We start from the raw sequence: 22165 nt of genomic DNA on the forward strand, positions 1-22165 counted from the left end.
AACGGCTTAATCGCCTCCTGCATCTCCAATGGGACACCAGACCAGCTCCCATGGAGGACACAGTTTTTTACCAAGGACAGTAAAGGATTCTGGCTGATCCAGAATCTGATTTGGCGGGCCGTAACGGGGGACTTCTCGTTCCCGAATGCCTCCATGACCATGAGCAAGTCCCCCAGTGGTGGGCAATGGCAGCCGACTGAGAGCATCTGCGCAGTTCCCTGTGCCCGGCGGATTACATAGTTTTATGCCGACAGCGTGAGCGCCCATTTTTGGATGCGGGCCGAGGCATTGGTATTAATCCCTTTGCACTCAGAGAACAGCGATATGAGCGGATTGTGGTCAGTTTCAAGCTCAAACTTGAGGCCAACTAAGTACTGGTGCATTTTTTTTACCCCATAAACACACGCCAGAGCCTCTTTTTCAACCGTGCTGTCAGCCCTTTCGGCCTTGGACAAACTCCTGGACGCCTAAGCGCCCGGTTGCAAAATCCCCGATTCATTAGCCTGTTGTAGCACACACCGGAGCCCGTATGACGACGCATCACAAGCTAGCACTAATCGTTTACAAGGGTTATACAGGACAAGCAGTTTGTTAGAACACAACAGATTTCTGGCTTTCTTAAAGGCAGCCTCTTGTGAATTCCTCCATACCCAGTCGTCTCTCTTGCGCAGTAGCGCATGTAGGGGTTCTAGCAGGGTGTTTAACCCAGGCAGGAAATTACCAAAATAGTTAAGGAGTCCCAGGAACGACCGCAGCTCCGTCATGTTCCGTGGGCGCGGCGCGTTCTTGATGGCCTCCGGCTTGGCGTCGGTGGGTCTGATGCCATCTGCTGCAATTCTCCTTCCCAAGAACTCAACGTCCTGTGCCAGAAAAACACACTTCGAGCATTTCAACCTGAGCCCCACGCGATCCAACCGACTACGAACCTCCTCCAGATTCTTCAAGTGCTCCATGGTGTCCCAACCTGTAACCAATATGTCATCCTGGAAGACCACTGTGCAAGGAACCGACTTTAGCAGGCTCTCCATGTTCCAATGGAAGATCGCCGCAGCCGACCAATCCCGATCGGGCACCGGTTGTAGATAAACAGACCTTTATGCATGTTGATGCAGGTGAGGCCTTTCGAAGACTCCTCCAGCTCCTGCGTCATGTAGGCCGAGGTCAGGTCCAGCTTGGTGAACATCTTCCCTCCAGCCAGGGTCGCAAATAGGTCGTCTGCCTTCGGTAGCGGGTACTGGTCCTGCAACGAAAAACGGTTAATCATTACTTTATAGTCCCCACAAATTCTAACCTTGCTGTCCTCCTTAAGTATCGGGACAATCAGACTGGCCCAGTCGTTGAATTCCACCGGCGCGATGATGCCTTCACATTGCAGCCTGTCCAGCTCAATTTCCACTTTTTCATGCATCATGTACGATACTGCCCGAGCCTTGTGGTGGATGGATTGCGAACTGGGAACCAAGTGGATCTGCACTTTCGCTCCCGAGAAGCTACCGATGCCTGGTTCGAACAATGATGGGAACTTGCTCAGAACCTGGGTACATGAGGCGTCGTCGACGGACAAAAGCGCTCGGATGTCATTCCAGTTCCAGCGGATTTTTCCCAGCCAGCTTCTGCCAAACAACGTGGGGCCATCCCCTGGAACAATCCACAACGGGAGTTCGTGTACTGCTCTGTCATAGGAGACGTTGACTTCTGCACTACTAATTACAGGGATTAGTTCCTTGGTGTAAGTCCTTAGTTTGGTGTGAATGGGGCTGAGCTTGGGCCTGTGTGCCTTTTTGCCCCACAGCCTGTCGAAGGCCTTTTTACTCATTATGGACTGACATGCCCCCGTGTCCAGCTCCATAGATACCGGAATACCGTTCAGTTCAACTTTCAACATTATTGGTGGACATTTCGTAGTGAACATGTGTACCCCGTACACTTCCGCCTCCTCAGTACGAGCCTCCAATTCAGCCTGTAGATCAATCTTCCTCTACAACGAGGTGGTTTGCAGGATTTGCAGCTCACCTGCACATTCGTTGGAGGCGTCCCATTGTTCTGCAACCATTGCACGCATAGTGCTTAAAGCGGCATTGATGGGGCCGATGATCACCTCCGCAGCGCCAACAGGGTGTTAACTGCCTCACATTAACGATTGATGGCGGACTCTGGGTTATCTGAGGTTGGGCCACAGCAGCCGGTGTGTACGTTCTACCATGTACATTTCTGCTCGAGACCGACGTTACTTTATGCACAGTACTGGCCGAAACTTCTTTATTCTTCAAAATCTGCTTGGTGTTGTCGCTGGTGGACATAAATGTCTAAGCTATCGTTATGGGCTTTACTTAGATTCGGAGTTTCTACAGTTAACAGTTTGCGAAGGATTGTCTCATGTCCAATGCCCAGTACAAAAAAGTCTCTCAGCATTTGTTCTAGCAATCCCTCAAACTCACAATGTCCTGTGAGCCACCTTAGTTCGGTGACGTAGCTTGCCACTTCCTGGCCCTCCGATCGCCATCAAAACGCTTTCCTTAGGATTTCCCGGACCAGTGTACACAATTCTTCATCGGATTTTTCTGTTGATTTTGCTGGAGCCAGGAGATTCTTCATGAGGCCATAGGTTGTTGCCCCATAGACAGTTAGGAGGATCGCCCTTCATTTGGTAGCGTTCTCGTCCCCTTCCCCACGAAGTATTGGTCGAGTCTATCCACGAAGGCCTCCCAATCGTCCCCTTCTGAGAATGCCTCCAGGATGCCGACTGTTCTTTGCACTTTCGCGCGGTTGTTAATTACCTCGTCGCCAATTGATACACTCAAAATAAAGGGTGAAACTTAGTACTGTGTGTAATGAGCAAGTATGACCTTAGCTCCTTTAATAAGATTCCAGAGTGCAGGTACCTCGTAGGTGGCCTGTTTATATACTGTGCTCCCAAGGGATGCTGGGATCCCTTGGGACTCCCAACAGGTGGGCCCTCTGGTGGTCAGGTGTGATGCAGGTTACGAAGGGTTAAATACATAACAGATGATCACCTCCGCAGCACCAACAAGGTGTTAATTGCCTCGCATTAACGCTTGATGGCGGACTCTGAGTCATCTGAGGTCGTGCAGCTGTAGGCGTGTACATTCTGTCATGTACATTCTGGCCTGAAAACATTACTTTGTGTACAGTACTTGCCGAAACATCTTTATCCTGCGAAATTTGTTCGGTGTTATCGCTGGTGGACATAAATGCCTGGGCTATTGTTATGGCTTTGCTCAGATTCGGTGTTTCTACCGTCAATAGTTTGCGAACAATAATCTCATGGCCAATGCCAAGCACAAAAAAGTCTCTTAGCATTTGCTCCAGGAATCCATCAAAGTCCCAATGTCCTGCAAGGCGCCTTAGTTCGGCGACATAGCTCGCCACTTCCTGGCCTTCAGACCGTTGACATGTGTAAAATCGATACCTTGCCATCAGAACGCTCTCCTTCGGATTTAGGTGCTCCCGGACCAGTGTACACAATTCTTCATATGATTTGGTTGTTGGTTTCACTGGAACAAGAAGATTCTTCATGAGGCCATAGGTTGTTGCCCTGCAAACGGTGAGGAGGATCGCCCTTCGTTTGGCAGTGTTCACACTCCTTTCCAGCTCGTTGGCTACAAAGTATTGGTCGAGTCGCTCCACAAAGGCCTCCCAATCGTTCCCTTCTGAGAATTTCTCCAGGATACCAACAGTTCTCTGCATTTTCGCATGACGGTTCGTTATCTCGTCGCCAGTTGTTATGTCCAGAATAGTAATGTGATTGAGTACTGTAGACGTGAGTAAGTGTGACCTTAGTCTCTTTATTCTAACTCCAGAGTGTTGGTACAGCATGGGAGGCCTGCTTATATACAGTACTCCCAAGGGATGCTGGGATCCCTTGGGACTCCCAACAGGTGGGCTCTCTGGTGGTCAGGTGTGATGCAGGTTACAAAGGGTTAAATACATAACAGATGATCACCTCCGCAGCACCAACAAGGTGTTAATTGCCTCGCATTAACGCTTGATGGCGGACTCTGAGTCATCTGAGGTCGTGCAGCTGTAGGCGTGTACATTCTGTCATGTACATTCTGGCCTGAAAACATTACTTTGTGTACAGTACTTGCCGACCATCTTTATCCTGCGAAATTTGTTCGGTGTTATCGCTGGTGGACATAAATGCCTGGGCTATTGTTATGGCTTTGCTCAGGTTCGGTGTTTCTACCGTCAATAGTTTGCGAACGATAATCTCATGGCCAATGCCAAGCACAAAAAAGTCTCTTAGCATTTGCTCCAGGAATCCATCAAAGTCGCAATGTCCTGCAAGGCGCCTTAGTTCGGCGACATAGCTCGCCACGTCCTGGCCTTCAAACCGTTGACATGTGTAAAATCGATACCTTGCCATCAGAACGCTCTCCTTCGGATTTAGGTGCTCCCGGACCAGTGTACACAATTCTTCATATGATTTGGTTGTTGGTTTCACCGGAACAAGAAGATTCTTCATGAGGCCATAGGTTGTTGCCCTGCAAACGATGAGGAGGATCGCCCTTCGTTTGGCAGCGTTCACACTCCTTTCCAGCTCGTTGGCTACAAAGTATTGGTCGAGTCGCTCCACAAAGGCCTCCCAATCGTTCCCTTCTGAGAATTTCTTCAGGATACCAACAGTTCTCTGCATTTTCGCATGACGGTCTGTTATCTCGTCGCCAGTTGTTATCTCCAGAATAGTAATGTGATTGAGTACTGTAGACGTGAGTAAGTGTGACCTTAGTCTCTTTATTCTAACTCCAGAGTGTTGGTACAGCATGGGAGGCCTGCTTATATACAGTACTCCCAAGGGATGCTGGGATCCCTTGGGACTCCCAACAGATACGCCCTCTGGTGGCGGTAGAATGCTGGTTACATAGGGTTGCATACATAACATGAACCTTCCCTGAACTACCTCCAAAGCAAGTATATCCTTTCGTAAATATGGAAACCACAACTGCACGCAGTATTCCAGGTGTGGCTTCACTAATACCTTATATAGCTGTAGTAAGACTTCCCTGCTTTTATACTCCATCCCCTTTGCAATAAAGGCCAAGATTTCATTGGCCTTCTTTGGCTGTACCTGCATACTAACCTGTTGTGTTTCATGCACAAGTACCCCCAGGTCCCGCTGTACTGCAGCACTTTGCAATCTTTGTCCATTTAAGTAATAGCTTGCTCCTTGATTTTTCCTGCCAAAGTGCATGACCTCACACTCTCCAACATTATATTCCATTTGCCAAATTTTTACCCACTCACTTAGCCTGTCTATGTCCTTTTGCAGATTTTTTGTGTCCTTCTCACACATTGCTTTTCTTCCCATCTTTGTATCGTTGGCAAAATTGGCTACGTTACACTTAGTACTTTCCTCCAAGTCGTTAATATAGATTGTAAATAGTTGGGGTCCCAACAATGATCCCTGCGGCACCCCACTAGTTACTGATTGCCAACCTGAGAATGAACCATTTATCCCTACTCTCTGTTTTCTGTTCGTTAGCCAATCCTCTATCCATGCTAATATATTACCCCCAACCCTGTGAACTTTTATCTTGTGCAGTAACCTTTTATGTGGCACCTTGTCAAATGCTTTATGGAAGTCCAAATACACCATATCCACTGGTTCCCCTTTAACCACCCTGTTCGTTACATCCTCAAAGAATTCTCACAAATTTGTCAACCTATCCATTTAAATTGCCATTTATGTGGTGATTTATGGGGGTCAGGAGGCTCATTTTCTGCTTGTTAAGGTGCTAAACTTTGATTATCAAGACCAAGCATTAATGTGTATCTTAACTTTCCCCGAGCAGAAAGTGAAACCACTGCTTATTAGGCAATATTGTGTTCTATGTGGTCAGTAATTATAGGCATTTAATAACAGATTATTGTGAAAATATCATAATGTCATCCAGGTGGAAAAGAATCATCCCCTTTATTCTCAAAAATGTCAATAAATTGTTGTTCTTGGGATCTTGATGCAGTCTAATTTTAATAAATCTAAAACACAGAACATTAAACCTGCCTCACCCAATATCAGCAACATTTAATTAACAAGACATAGAACACGTGACACAGGGTTGCTCACTAATTTCTTGAGAGCATGGTTTTAAGCAGGTCTCTTTAATTAGAGATCTGATTGGCCAGAAGCATCGTGATTAAGCGATATTCAAATTGCTGCTTTGATGTGTTACCATAGCGATGACAGTGAATACAGTACCAATATGAAAAGAATTAACCCTCTCTCCGCTTAATTTACGCCATGGTACTTTGCACCCAGAGCTTTTCCTTGTCTCACAAATAAGAAGCCATCGACATGTTATTGATTTGTAATACAATAAACATCCACATCAGCATTAAATTAATATCAGTGCTTCGACTGGCTATTTGTGCTGGTATACTCACTCACTTAGAAAGCTGGTCCTCCAGCACAGGCACGATGGATCGAATGGCATCCTTCTATGCTGTATCATTCTATGATTCCTGTTTTGATTGGTCCATGGGAGTGACTGTCACCAATCAGAATCGAATGAACAGACTAATTTTACCAATTTGGATTGGTAAAAGAAAACTGCAAACAAAGCTTATTAAATTATGATGTTGTTAGCCGGGTCGATTATGTGCTATAGTCCCTCCAGTACCCACTGTTCACGGAAGGCCTCAAGTGTACTGGTGGGCACCGGGCATGGACATAGCCACAGAAGAGAAGCTGGCAATTGAGATGGATGGATGTGTTAAGGGCCATCTTGGCCAGGGCCAGAGGCAGACCCTCGTGGAACCTCCTAGCTCCCCTCCTCCGCACCGGGTGGCCGAAGATCAGGAGCATGGGACAGAAGTATCACCTTTGGTTCTTTTGCCAATCACCTTAAATCTGTGTCCTCTGGTTCTCGACTCTTCCGCCAATGGGAACAGTTTCTATCTACTCTGTCTAGACCCCTCATGATTTTGAACACCTCTATCAAATCTCCTCTCAACCTTCTCTGCTCTAAGGAGAACAACCCCAGCTTCTCCGGTCTATCCACGTAACCTCATCCCTGGCACCATTCTTGTAAATCTTTTTTGCACCATCTCTAAAACCTTCACATCCTTCCTAAAGTGCGGTGCCCAGAATTGGACACAATATTCCAGTTGAGGCCAAACCAGTGTTTTCTTAGAGTATCATAACTTCCTTGCTTTTGTACTCTATGCCTATATTTATGAAGCTCAGGATTCCCTTTGCTTTTGTAACCGCTTTCTCAACCTGCCCTGCCACCTTCAGTGATTTGTGCACATATACTCCCAGTCTTTCTGTTCATGCACCACCTTTAGGATTGTACCTTTTAGTTTATGTTGCCTCTACTCATTCTTCCTACCAAAATGTATCACTTCGCAGTTTTCTCCATTAAATTTCATCTGCCACTTGTCTGCCCATTCTACCAGCCTGTTTATGTCCTCTTGAATTCTATCACTATCCACCTCACTGTTCATTATATTTCGAAGTTTTGTATCATCTGCAAATTTTGAAATTGTGGCCTGTACATCCAAGTTATTAATATATATCACGAAAAGCAGTGGTTCTAGTACTGAATGCTGGGGAACACCACTGTGTACCTTCCGCCAGTCCGATAAACAACCGTTCACCACTTCTCTGTTTCCTGTCACTTAACCAATTTGATACCCATGCTGCCACTGTCCCTTTTATTCCATGGGCTTCAACTTTGCTGACAAGCCTATTGTTACGCTCATAATAAAGAATGAAACTGAGTACTGTATGCAATGAGTAAGTGTGACCTTAGCTCCTTTAATTAAACTACAAAACTCCAGAGTGTTGGTACAACATGAGAGGCCTGCTTATATACAGTGCTCCCAAGGGATGCTGGGATCCCTTGGGACTCCAACAGGTAGGCCCTCTGGTGGTGGTGTGATACAGGTTGCTAAGGGTTATATACATAACATCACTCCCTCCCAAAGTCAATAGTACACTTATTTACAGGGTGAGACGATCTGGGGCTTTTCGCTCCCTTGTCGAACGTCTCGGTACAAATGCAGGTGTGGGTGAGTTGGTTGGTTCTTCACTGGGCTGCTGGGCAGTTGGTCTTGCCGGGCTGGTGGGGATGGCGAGTTCGGCTTCATGGTCAACCATGATGTCGGTTGCCACTTGTGTGTGTGTTGGAGGGTCGAAGTTGGTGGTGTCCTCTTCAGGTTGCTCGTAGCTGTTTGTGAACCGCAATGTGGTTTGGTCCAAATGCTTTCTGCACGTTAGTCCATTGGCCAATTTGACCTGAAACACCCTACTCCCTTCTTTGGCTATGACTGTGCCAGCAAGCCATTTCGGACCATGTCCATAATTGAGTACAAATACAGGGTCATTGACTTCAATATCGCGTGACAAGTTTGCGCGATCATGGTACATGCATTGTTGATGCCGCCTGCCCTTGACGTGATCATGGAGATCAGGGTGGTCAAGAGAGGGCCTTGTTTTGAGCACCTTTACATGAGCAGCTCGGCTGGGGGAACACCGGTGAGTGAGTGGAGTCTGCTGCGGTAGCTGAGCAGCACTCGGGACAGTTGGGTCTGCAGGGAGCCTTCCGACACATGTTTCAAACTTTGCTTGATGGTCTGAGCTGCCCATTCTGCCTGGCCGTTGGATGCGAGCTTGAACGGGGCAGATGTGACGTGCTTGATCCCATTGCGGGTCATGAATTCCTTGAATTCAGCACTGGTGAAGCACGGTCCATTGTCGCTGACAAGGACATCAGGCAGGCTGTCTGTGGCAAACATAGCTCGTAGGCTTTCGATGGTGGCGGTGGACGTGCTTACAGACATTATTACACATTCAATCCATTTTGAATAAGCATCCACAACAACCAAGAACATTTTGCCGAGAAATGGGCCCACAAAGTCAACGTGGATCCCAGTCCACGGTTTGGAGGGCCACAACCACAAACTTAGTAGTGCCTTTCTGGGTGCATTGCACAATTGAGAGCAAATGTTTCACTGGCACACGCATGACTCTAAATCTGAGTCGATGCTGGGCCACCACACATGGGATCTGGCTATGGCTTTTATCATTACTATGCCTGGGTGGGTACTGTGTAGGTCGCGTATGAATGTTTCCCTGCCTTTCTTGGGCAAAACCACGCAATTACCCCACAAAAGACAGTCTGCCTGTAGGGACATTTCGTCTTTGCGCCTCTGTAACTGCTTGATCTCTTCCTGCATCTCCGCTGGAATGCTGGACCAGCTCCCATGGAGGACACAGTTTTTTTTACCAGGGACAGTAAAGGATCCTGGCTGGTCCAGGTCCTGATCTGGCGGGCCGTAATGGGTGACTTTTCGTTTTCGAATGCATCCATCACCAAGAGCAAGTCTGCAGGCTGTGCCAGTTCCACCCCGGTGGTGGGCAATGGTAGCCAACTGAGAGCATTGCCACAGTTCTATGTGCCTGGTCTGTGGCGGATTACATAGTTGTATGCCGACAGTGTGAGCGGCCATCTTTGGATGCGGGCAGAGGCATTGGTGTTAATCCCTTTGCTCTCTGAGAATAGCGATATGAGCAGCTTATGGTTAGTTTCTAGCTCAAACTTGAGACCAAACAGATATTGGTGCATTTTTTTCATCCCGTAAACGCACGCCAGAGCTTCTGTTTCAATCATGCTGTTGGCTCTTTCGGCCTTGGATAGACTCCTGGACGCATAAGCGACCGGTTGCAATGTTCCCAATTCGTTAGCCTGTTGTAACACACGCCCGACCTTGTATGACGACGCATCGCAAGCTAGCACTAATCATTTACATGGATTATACAGGACAAGCAGTTTGTTTGAACATAACAGATTTCTGGCTTTCTCAAAGGCAGCCTCTTGTGAATTCCCCCATAAACCAGTCGTCTCCCTTGCGCAGTAGCACATGTAGGGGTTCTAACAAGGTGCTTAACCTGGGTAGGAAATTACCGAAATAGTTGAGGAACGACCGCAGCTCCGTCACGTTCTCTGGTCTCAGCGCGTTCTTGATGGCCTCCGTCTTGGCGTCGGTGGATCTGATGCCATCTGCCGCGATTCTTCTTCCTAAGAACTCGATCTCTGGTGCCAGGAAAACACACTTTGAGCGTTTCAACCTGAGTCCCACGCAATCTAGCCGACTTAGAACCTCTTCCAGATTCTTCAAGTGTTCGATGGTGTCCCGACCTGTGACCAGTATATCATCCTGGAAAACCACGGTGCGTAGAACCGACTTTAGCAGGCTCTCCAAGTTCCATTGGAAAATTGCCGCGGCCGAACGAATCTCAAACGGGCAACTGTTCTAGATGAACAGACCTTTGTGCATGTTGATGCAGGTGAGGCCTTTCGAAGATTCCTCTAGTTCCTGCATCATGTAGGCCGAGGTCAGGTCCAACTTGGTGATCGTCTTCCCTCCGCCAGCGTCGCAAATAGGTCGTCTGCCTTGGGTAGTAGATACTGGTCCTGTAGCCAAAAACGGTTAATCGTTACTTTATAGTCCCCCCAAATTCTGACCGTGCCATCACCTTTGAGCACCGGGACAATTGGACTGGCCCACTCATTGAACTCCACTGGCACGATGATGCCTTCTCGCTGCAGCCTGCCCAGCTCAATTTCCACTTTCTCTCGCGTCATATACGGTACCGCCCGTGCCTTGTGGTGGATGGGCCGTGTACCGGGAACCAGGTGGACCTGTACCTTCGCCCCCGAGAAACTTCCAATGCCTGGCTCGAACAAGGATGGGAATCTGCTCAGAACCTGGGCACATGAGACGTTGTTGACGGATGAAAGCGCTCGGATGTCGTCCCAGTTCCAGTGGATTTTTCCCAGCCAGCTTCTGCCGAACAGTGTGGGGCCATCTCCTGGCACAATCCATAGTGGGAGTTCGTGCACTGCTCCATCATAGGAGACTTTTACTTCTGCGCTGCCAATTACAGGGATCAGCTCTTTGGTGTAAGTTCTTAACTTGGTGTGAATGGAGCTAAGCTTGGGCTTGTGTGCCTTATTGCTCCACAGCCTGCCGAAGGCCTTTTTGCTCATTATAGACTGACTCGCGTCCGTGTCCAGTTCCATGGATACTGGAATTCCGTTCAGTTCTACTTTTAACATGATCGGTGCACATTCCGTGGTGAAGGTGTGTGCCCCGTACACTTCTGCCTCCTCGGTTCGAGTCTCTAGTTCAGCCTGATCCACCATGGATCGATCTTCCTCTGCAACGTGGTGGTTTGCAGGTTTGCATCTCGTCTAAACATTCGCTGAAGGTATCCCATTGTTCAGCAGCCTTTGCACGCATTGAAGCAGCATTGATGGGCCCAATGATCACCTCCACAGCGCCAACAAGGTGTTAACTGCCTTGCATTTACAATTGATGGCGGACTCTGGGTCATCTGAGGTCGTGCAGCAGTCGGCGTGTACATTCTGCCATATGCATTCCTGCTTGAAAACGACGTTACTTTGTGTACAGTACTAGCCGAAACCTCTTTATGCTGCGAAATTTGTTTGGTGTTATCGCTGGTGGACGTAAATGCCTAGGCTATTGTTATGGCTTTGCTCAGATTCGGTGTTTATACTGTCAATAGTTTGCGAAGGATAACCTCATGGCCATGCCAAGCACAAAAAAGTCTCTTAACATTTGTTCAAGGAATCCATCAAATTCGCAATGTCCTACAAGGCACCTTTGTTCAGCGACGTAGCTCGCCACTTCCTGGCCTTCCGACCGTTGACACGTATAGAACCGATACCTCGCCATCAAAACGCTTTCCTTCGGATTTAGGTGCTCCCAGACCAGCGTACACAATTCTTCATAGGATTTGGTTGTTGATTTCACCAGAGCTAGAAGAGTCTTCATGAGGCCATAGGTTGTTGCCCCACAGACGGTGAGAAGGATCGCCCTTCGTTTGGCAGCATTCTCGTCCCCTTCCAGCTCGTTGGCCACAAAGTATTGGTCGAGTCGCTCCACAAAGGCCACCCAATCGTCCCTTTCTGAGAATTTCTCCAGGATACCATCAGTTCTTTGCATTTTCGCGTGGTTGTTCGTTACCTCGTCACCAATTGTTACGCTCATGATAAAGGATGAAACTGAGTACTGTATGCAATGAGTAAGTGTGACCTTGGCTCCTTTAATTAAACTCCAGAGTGTTGGTACAACATGGGAGGCCTGCTTATATACAGTGCTGCCAAGGGATGCTGGGACCCTTGGGACTCCAACAGCTAGGCCCTCTGGTGGTGCTGTGATACAGGTTGCCAAGGGTTACATACATAACACCTATTAGATGCACTTTATCAAACACCTTTTGGAAGTTCATGTACACCACGTCAACTGCACTGCCCGCATCAACCCTCTCTGTTACTTCATCAAAAAGCTCAATCAAGTTATTTAAACATGATTTGCCTTTAACAAATCTGTGCTGACTTTCCTTATTTAATCGACCATTGTCCAAGTGACTGTTAATTTTGTCCCGGATTGTGATTTCTAAAAGCTTCCCCACTACCGAGGTTAAACAGACTGGCCTGTAGTTGCTTACACCCTTTTTTGAACAAGGTTGTAACATTTACAATTATCCAGTCCTTTGACATCACCCCCATATCTAAGGAAGATTGGAAGATTATGGCCAGTACCTCTGCAATTTCCACCTTTACTTCCCTCAACATCCGAAGATGCAACCCATCTGGTCATGGTGACTTATTTACTTTAAGTACAGCCAGTCTTTCTAGTACCTCCTCTATCAATTTTTATTCCATGGAGTGTCTCAACGACCTCCTCGTTCACTATGACTTTGGCAGCATCTTCTTCTTTGGTAAAGGCAGATGTAAATACTCATTTAGTTCCTCATCTATGCCCTCTGACTCCATGCGTAGGTCTCCATTTTGGTCCCTAGTCGGCTGCACCTCTCCTCTTGCTACCCATTTATATGCCTATAGAAGACTTTTGGATTCCCTTTTATGTCAGCTGCCAATCTATTCTCATATTCTCGTTGCCCTTCTTTTTTCTTTTACTTTTTCACTTCCCCTCTGAACTTTCTATATTCAGCCTGGTTCTCACTTGTATTCTCAACCTGACATCTGTCATACGCCCCCTTTTTCTGCTTCATTTTACTCTCTATCTCTTTCATCATCCAGGGAGCTCTGACTTTGGTTGCCCTACCTTTCCCCCTCGTTGGAATGTACCTCGACTGTACCCGACCATCTCCTCTTTAAAGACAGCCCATTGTTCAATTACAGTTACAGACAGTGAGGAGCAGTCCCATCAAGTAGTGGAAGAGGGGCTGCAACCTCTCACATTCCATGGAAAACTGGCTCCTCCCGGCCTCAAAAGTTGCAGGCGGCTTGGGAGTCTGTGAATTTGTTTAAAAACCTGTTGCACATGACCGCTCCATGAAGCACTTTCTACCACAAATCCTAGAAAGCTGGTCTTCAAATTTTATTTGTCTTCTCTGGAAAACGATTTAGCTGGTTATTGGTGTGACTAAGGCTGCAGCTATACTTCATCTACCCATGAAAACTGGTATCTGTGAAATGCAATGCATAGTCAACAAACCAGAATTATACTTCTGATTGGACATCATTACAAATTGTACTGATGCAAGTAGGAAAGCAGCTTGGATGTGCAGGTGACAAGTGAAACTTTGCATTGTTCATTTATTTTGTAATATGTGCTAAGTGATTGGGCTGGCTGAATCTATTTTGTTTATATGAGAGAGAGACAACAAAAATCAATCAGCAGGGAAAGGATTAAGGCAGAGCAAAATCCTGGAAGGATTGTACCATCATTTCAATAAGGAGGGGAGATATAGATGTCTTGAATACAGACATAGTATATAAACAGTAGTAAAGATGTTTAATGAAAAAGAAATGATGCAGATTAGGTTCATAATTTATTAGGTCTTGGTGTCATTTTCACAAATCCCACTTTGCAGCCTGATAGAACAACCTGTTTATAAGAAAATTGTAGATATGGGCTATTGTTCTCTCTCTATGATAATAGCTTGCACAAATTTTGTTCAGAACTTTGTATTGTTTGCTTCTATTCATACAGAAGTCATGAGAAGAATTACATGGCATATTATTTAATGTCTCTGACTTTTAGTTTGCTGAGTTCATTTTCTAACATTCTACAATTGCAATGTAGCCAAATTGGTGCCACTCTGGTGGTGAATACAAGTTGTTTTCAATCACAATTAAGATGAAGAGTAGAGGAAGAAGAAGTATCAAGTATAGAAGTATGATTTAAGGAGATATTTCACAACTCTCAAGAAAAATATATTCCAGCGAGGAGGAAAGGGTGCAGAAGAAAAGATAGCCATCTGTGTCTAACGAAAGAAATAAAGGACAATATCCAATTAAAAACAAGGGCATACAAAGTGGCCAAAACTAGTGGGAGGGCAGTAGATTGGAAATTTTTTAAAAGCCAGCAAAGAATGACTAAAAAAATGATTAAGAAAGGGAAGATAGATGATGAAAGTAATCTAGCACGAAATATAAAAACAGATAGCAAGAGTTTCTATGGGTATATAAAAAGGAAAAGAGTGCTAAAGTAAATGTTGGTCCCTTAGAGGACGAGACCAGGGAATTAGTAATGGGGAACATGGAGATGGCAGAAACTCTGAACAAATATTTTGTATCAGTCTTTACGGTAGAGGACACTAAAAATATCCCAACAGTGGATCGTAACGGGACTATAGGGAGGAGGAACTTAACACAATCACAATCACTAAGGAGGTGGTACGCAGTAAGATAATGGGACTAAAGGCAGATAAATCCCCTGGATCTGATGGCTTGCATCCTAGGGTCTTAAGAGAAGTAGCGGCAAGGATAGTGGATGCATTGGTTGTAATTTACCAAAATTTCCTGGATTCTGGGGAGGTCCCAGCAGATTGGAAAAGTGCAAATGTACCGCCCCTATTTAAAAAAGGAGGCAGACAAAAAGCAGGAAACTATAGACCAATTAGCCAAACATCTGTGGTTGGGAAAACGTTGGAGTCCATTATTAAAGAAGCAGTAGCAGGACATTTGGAAAAACATAATTCAGTCAGGCAGAGTCAGCATGGATTTATGAAAGGGAAGTCATGCTTGACAAATTTGCTGGAATTCTTTGACGTAATGAACAAGGTGGATAAAGGGGAACCAGTGGATGTGGTGTATTTGGGCTTCCAGAAGGCATTTGACAAGGTGCCCCATAAAAGGTTATTGCACAAGATTCACGGGGTTGGGGGAAATATATTGGCATGGATAGAGGATTGGCTAACTAACAGAATACATAGAGTCGGGATAAATGGTTCATTCTCGGGTTTGCAATCAGTAACTAGTGGGGTGCCGCAGGGATCAGTGCTGGGACCTCAACTATTTACAATCTATATTAACGACTTGGAAGAATGGACCGAGTGTAACGTACCCAAGTTTGCCGATGATACAAAGATGGGGAGGAAAGCAATGTGTGAGGAGGACACAAAAAATCTGCAAAAGGACATAGACAGGCTAAGTGAGTGAGCAAAAATTTGGCAGATGGAGTATAATGTTGGAAAGTGTGAGGTTGTGCACTTTGGCAGAAAAAAATCAAAGCGCAAGTTATTATTTAAATGGAGAAAGATTGCAAAGTGCTGCAGTACAGCGGGACCTGGGGGTACTTGTGCATGAGACACAAAAGGTTAGTGTGCAGGTACAGCAAGTGATCAGGAAGGCCAATGGAATCTTGGCCTTTATTGCAAAGGGGATGGAGTATAACAGCAGGGAAGTCTTGCTACAGTTATACAGGGTATTGACGAGGCCACACCTGCAATACTGCATGCAGTTTTGGTTTCCATATTTACGAAAGGATATACTTGCTTTGGAGGCAGTTCAGAGAAGGTTCACTAGGTTGATTCCAGAGATGAGGAGGTTGAGTTATGAGAAAAGGTTGAGTAGGTTGGGCCTCTACTCATTGGAATTCAGAAGAATGAGAAGTGATCTTATCGAAAGGTATAAGATTGTGAGGGGGCTTGACAAGGTGGATGCAGAGAGGATGTTTCCACTGGTGGGGGAGACTAGAACGAGAGGGCATGATCTTAGAATAAGGGGCCGCCCATTTAAAACTGAGATGAGGAGGAATTTCTTCTCTCAGAGGGTTGTAAATAAGAGCATAAGAACATAAGAATTAGGAACAGGAGTAGGCCATCTAGCCCCTCGAGCCTGCTCCGCCATTTAACAAGATCATGGCTGATCTGGCCGTGGACTCAGCTCCACTTACCCGCCTGCTCCCCGTAACCCTTAATTCCCTTATTGGTTAAAAATCTATCTATCTGTAACTTGAATACATTCAATGAGCTAGCCTCAACTGCTTCCTTGGGCAGAGAATTCCACAGGTTCACAACCCTCTGGGAGAAGATATTCCTTCTCAACTCGGTTTTAAATTAGCTCTCCCGTATTTTGAGGCTGTGCCCCCTAGTTCTAATCTCCCCGACCAGTGGAAACAACCTCTCTGCCTCTATCTTGTCTATCCCTTTCATTATTTTAAATGTTTCTATACGATCACCCCTCATCCTTCTGAACTCCAACGAGTAAAGACCCAGTCTACTCAATCTATCATCATAAGGTAACCCCCTCATCTCCGGAATCAGCCTCATGAATCGTCTCTGTACCCCCTCCAAAGCTAGTATATCCTTCCTTAAGTTAGGTGACCAAAACTGCACGCAGTACTCCAGGTGCGGCCTCACCAATACCCTTTGCAGTTGCAGAAGGACCTCCCTGCTTTTGTACTCCAACCCTCTCGCAATGAAGGCCAACATTCCTGTGGAATTCGCTGCCTCAGAGAGCTGTGGAAGCTGGGTCATTGAATAAATTTAAGACAGAGATAGGCAGTTTCTTAACCGATAAGGGGTTATGGGGAGTGGGCAGGGAAGTGGACCTGAGTCCATGATCGGATCAGCCATGATGGTATTAAATGGAGGAGCAGGCTTGAGGGACCATATGGCCTACTCCTGTTCCTATTTCTTATGTTCTTACAAGGCAGGGTATCCCTAAGAACTGGCCAGATTCATGTGTGGAAAAGTGCCTAAACCCCTGCAGAACACATGGCCACAACTCCACCACCTGGCTGACTCATTTTTAATGTTCATGTAGCAGAGGCTGCACTGTCCTCTGTCTAAGCTGCAGTTACCTGTGGAAGCTCAAAAACAAAAGTTTGAGGCAGTCGCCTGGAAAGGGATGGGGCGGGAGCAAGGGCAGGGAGTGGCTCACAATGCAGGCAAGAATTCCTCAGGCTTTCGGTGTAGTCACTTTTGCAAGTCCGAAACTTTTTTTCATTCCTTCACGGGCGATGGGCGTCGCTGACAAGGCCAGCATTTATTGCCCATCCCTAAATAAGAAGGTGGTGGTGAGCCGCCTTCTTGAACCGCTGCAGTCCACGTGGTGAAGCTCCCTCTTTACAGCAGTGCAAAAGTGGCAAATTTAACGCTGAAACCCTCGCCAAATCTGGTGCATATATACCCGGGGCGGACACTTCACCAGGAGCGAGAACTTTGGAAATTCACCCTTAAGTTTCAACTTTATTGGAGAACCGCTTAGCTGTACAGTTAGAGCAGGGGGCGTGGTTTAAAAAGTTGTATGCTACTTTCCCAAGCTTCTCGGGGCTTTGGGGATCTAACGGCAGCGATGAAAGGCTTTTTGTTACATCAGTGTTTTAAATGCAAGATGTTGCCCCACACCCCTGTTACAAAAATGATCAGGACGATTTAAGGAATAATGCACAATTAGACCGTTTAAATTCTAATGATGTCTGAATAAGATGAATACTTTGGATAACTGTTTCTGGAACAGCGCTGTGCGTGAAGTGGACCGACAGCTGGCCAGATGTTGAACAGCTGGATGGATGCTGCGACTTGTCCTGCCTCTCTGGCTCTGCCTGCCAAACCACACCGCCCTCGGTTCCGCCGCCGGCTTGGGACTTGGCGGTGACTGTGAGAAAGTGTAGAGCTGGGTGTTCAACTTCGAGACTCAAACGCGAGCAGTGAAGACCATGTCAGCCGTGCTCCGCGGGGTGTTGGGCAGTAGCCGCCGGGCCGGAGGGCAGCTTTTAATGCAAACGGCCAACGTGTACGGGAAACCACCCAAAGAAAAGATTGGCCCCTTGGTAAGTTTGTCTCCGTGGCACCGTCACGTCTGTCCCTAGCGACTGGAAACTCCGTGTGTGTCACGTACACTCAGTTGGTGGGAAAAGCGGGGAAGAAGCGCTCAGTGCGGGAAATCTTCTCATTTTAATGCGTTTTATTTATCTACTTTATCCTGAATTCGCTAAGTTAGCCCAACTAATCGAAGAGGCGATTTTGTAAAATTCTAATTCATTCTGAGTCTCTTTCGAATTTTGCATTCGTTGTTGTATTAGTGATTCACTTTGAAATTCACACCTTCATTTGTCTTTATCGAATTTTTGTTTGCTTTAGTTTAAACTCTCATTGTATCTATTTGTAAAGCGATTATTCTTGTAAATTCACCCCGTTGGGCTTTATCAAAGACGGGTTACGAAAGCTTTGGACCGCTCGCTGCATAATTTTCATGAGACATTTGTCGGTGTGATTTTTTTAAATACAAGTTTTAAGGCCAGGAAGTTGGATTTGCCTTTGAATTGTGTGTGCTTGTGTGTGTTTTACAGGCGACGGTCGTGTGTTTGTCCGTTTTCGCACTAAGCCTTCTCGGACCAGCGGGCTGGATTCTCCATCATCTGCCGGACTGTCGCAAAAGAGATTAGGAAGAACAACGGAGTCTTTGTGATCAGTGCACGGATGCATTCCGACCCTGCAGTTATTTGTAGAATCTGTAGATAATAGGCTATTATCGGGATTGCAAGATACTTTCTATTGCCCGTTGCCATACTCCGGTTTATTGTCTCGACTGTTCAATGTGCCCTGGAAACGTAGCGAGCCGTCTTTTTCTCTAATATAATATTCTCTACTTGGTTTTCTCTACTTAGTTTTAAGATTTGCTGTTGTTTGTACCTCTGTTATATAAAGTCTCATCAAGGGGAACTACACCATTTGTTGGCGCCTGTCTGTGTTAATGTAATTATTTAGAGACAAAGGAACAGGAATAGACCATTCAGCCCCTCCAGCCTGTTCAATTAGATCATGGCTGATCTGTATCTTATCTCCACCTGCTGCCTTGGTTCTGGAACCCTTAATGCCCTTGGCGAACAAAATCTGTCAATCTCAGTTTTGACATTTTCAATTGATCAAATTTTCAATTTTCAATTTGTGGGGATGAGCAAAACTAGAGGCTATCAATATAAGAAAGTTGCCAAGAAATCAAATAGGGAGTACTGAAGAAACTTCTTTACCCACCGAGTGGTGAGAATGTGGAACTCGCTACCACAGGGAGTGGTTGAAGCGAATAGCATAGATGCATTTTACGGGCAGTTAGATAAGCATATGAGGTTGTGCTGATAGATTTAGATGAGGAAAGATGGGAGGAGGCTTGAGTGGAGTATAAACACGGCATGGTTGGGCCAAATAGCCTGTTTCTGTGCCGTATATGCTATGTAATCCTATGTAATCTAGTCTCAACAGCTTTTTAGGCAAGAGAGTGCCAGATTTCCACTACCCTTTGTGTGAAGATGTGCTTCCTGACATCATCCTTGAATGGCCTAGCTCTATTTTTCAGGCTATGTCCCCTTGTTCTGGACTCCCTCACCAGAGGAAATAGTTTCTCTCAACTTACCCTGTCAGATCCTTTAATCATCATAAACCCCTTGATCTTCTATGGTCAAGGAAATACAAGCCGAGTCTAAGCAACCCGTCTTCATAATTTAACCCTTTCAGCCCTGGTGTTATTCTGGTGAATCTATGCTGCACCCCCTCCAAGACCAGTACATCCTTCCTGAGGTGCAGTGCCCAGAATAATTTATGTTGAGAGTCTTCATGGTGACCCTGACATTATTGCTTCACAGTCAATAAACCTAATTGGAAATAGTACATTTTCAATTGACCTTCACTCATACTAATCGGGCTGTGATCTGTGGTGTCACAACACATCCAGAAGGAGGCCATTCTTAAATAGAGATTTGAAAGATAAGCCACCAATGAAATTGGCAACCAGAGCAAAAAATGTAGGAAACAGTCAGCATCTGAAAGCCGTGGTGGAACCTAACTCGCTCATCCAGTTTCTGGCGCTCCTCGCTGTGCGTTTGCAGCATTTTCTGTTTTTAAGACACTTTTTTTTAATCTTCCATATTCTCTGCAAACATCTGTGTAGATCTATATCTGGACAAAAGTCTGTACAAATCATAATCTAGGCTAACGCTTCAGTGCAGTACCAAGTAAATGCTGCTCTGTCTGGGGTGCCCACTTAGGGATGATACTTTAACCCAGGCCCCATCTAGATTCCATAGCACTATTTGAAGAAGAGCACAGAAGTTCTTCCAACAACAACAACTTCTATTTATATACAAATGCAAAATACTGCGGATGCTGGTATCTGAAATAAAAACAGAAAATGCTGGAAATCTCAGCAGGTCAGGGGAGAGAAAAACAGAGTTAACATTTCAGGTCAATGACCCTTCATCAGAACTGGCAAATGTTTGAAATGAACGATTCTTAAGATGCACTGAAAGAGGGAGGGGAAGAAAGTTCAAAAGGGAAGGTCTGTGATAGGGTGGAAGACAGGAGAGATTAGAGAAACATGCGGATGATGGGCCGACTTGAAATGGTAATGACAGAAGTTAGAAAAAGGTTAGTCTAGATAGGGTGTGAATGGCGGAGTAATGACCAGCTGCCATCGGAGAAAAAGAAAATGACATAGGATCAGGCAGGGGCGCGGGAGCCAAATATGGGCTGATGTTATGGTCTGAAATTGTTGAACTCGATGGTGAGTCCAACAGGCTGTAAAGTGCCCAAACGAAAGATGAGGTGCTGTTTCTCGAGTTTGGTTTGAGCTTTATCAGAACAATGCAGGAGGCCGAGGATGGAGATGTCGGGGTGGGAGTGGTGCGGGGAATTAAAGTGACAGGCAACTGGAAGCTTGGGGTCACACGTACGGACTGAACGGAGGTGTTCCGCAAAACGGTCACCCAATCTACGATTGGTCTCCCCAATGTAGAGGAGACCACATTGTGAGCAGCGAATACAGTATACTAAATTGAAAGAAGTACAAGTAAATCACTGTTTCACCTGGAAGGAATATTTGGGGCCCTGGATAGTGGGAAGGGAGGAGGTAAAAGGGCAGGTGTTGCATCTCCTGCGCTTGCACGGGAAGGTGCCGTGAGAAGGGGAGGGAATGCTGCGGGTTATTGCGGAATGGATCAGGGTGTCACAGACCAGAGTGTAACTTGTATTTATATAACGCCTTTAACATCGTAAAACATCCCAAGGCGCTTCATAGGAGTGTTATAAGACAAAAAAAAATTGACACTGTGCCACATAAGGAAATATTAGGGCAGATGACCAAAAGCTTGGTCATCTGCCAGTGCCCTGGTCAACATTTACTTCTCAACGAACACTACAAGAAAGCAAATTATCTGGCCGCTATTTCATTGCTGTTTGTGGGACCTTGCTGTGCTCTAAGTTTTCAGTTGACCGCACTTTAAGATGCCGGGATCTACAAAATATCTGCCAGGCAGTTATTCATCTCACTGGCCATTCCCATACTCTCTGAAGAGTCAGATTTTCTCAATGTCATGCAGCCATATTGGCCTCCGGTTCATATGATTTCAGTGTCAGGTTTTGGGATGTTTCCAAGCCTGACTCAGTGCTTGATACAGTGGAGCATCTCACAGAATTTGTAGGTGGTCTTGACGTATCGCTGGTTAGGTTTGCAGATGGTGCCTGGGACGAGACAGTGAAGATCTATTCTCCAGCTTGCCTTAACAGATAGTCATTAAACTTGGCATCACAGGAAAACATAAAACATCATGTCCTGGGAAAAAAATGCACAAGATTACAATTTGATTCATTTGTGTATATATGTAACACTTGGAACTCATACAAAGTAAACTATTATATTCAGTGAATTTGTAAAACTCTTTGCCAAATTAATTAATACATATTTGAGCTTTGAAGGTAGCAGGACAAGTGCTTAAAAAAGCATACAGGATCTTGGCTTTATAAATAGAGGCATAGAGTACACAAGCAAGGAAGTTTATAAATCGCTGGTAAGGCCTCAGTTCTCAATCGTCAGAGAGTGTGTATAAGTTCCTAGAATAAAATCTGTAAAATGGAGAAATCACCACA

At 45.7% G+C, this 22165-nt stretch overlaps 1 long non-coding RNA gene across 1 annotated transcript in view; it reads left to right on the forward strand.

The window, feature by feature from the left end:
• LOC139262361 (uncharacterized) overlaps window positions 1-18975 on the forward strand; it is a 36085-nt gene extending 17110 nt beyond the window's left edge. Inside the window, exon 2 of the long non-coding RNA XR_011592954.1 lies at window positions 18598-18975. This is a non-coding gene — a long non-coding RNA (uncharacterized lncRNA). The remainder of the gene's footprint in view (window positions 1-18597) is intronic.
• Window positions 18976-22165: the final 3190 nt, after the last annotated feature.

Source organism: Pristiophorus japonicus, chromosome 4 (assembly GCF_044704955.1).
Source record: "Pristiophorus japonicus isolate sPriJap1 chromosome 4, sPriJap1.hap1, whole genome shotgun sequence".
NCBI lineage: Eukaryota > Metazoa > Chordata > Chondrichthyes > Pristiophoridae > Pristiophorus > Pristiophorus japonicus.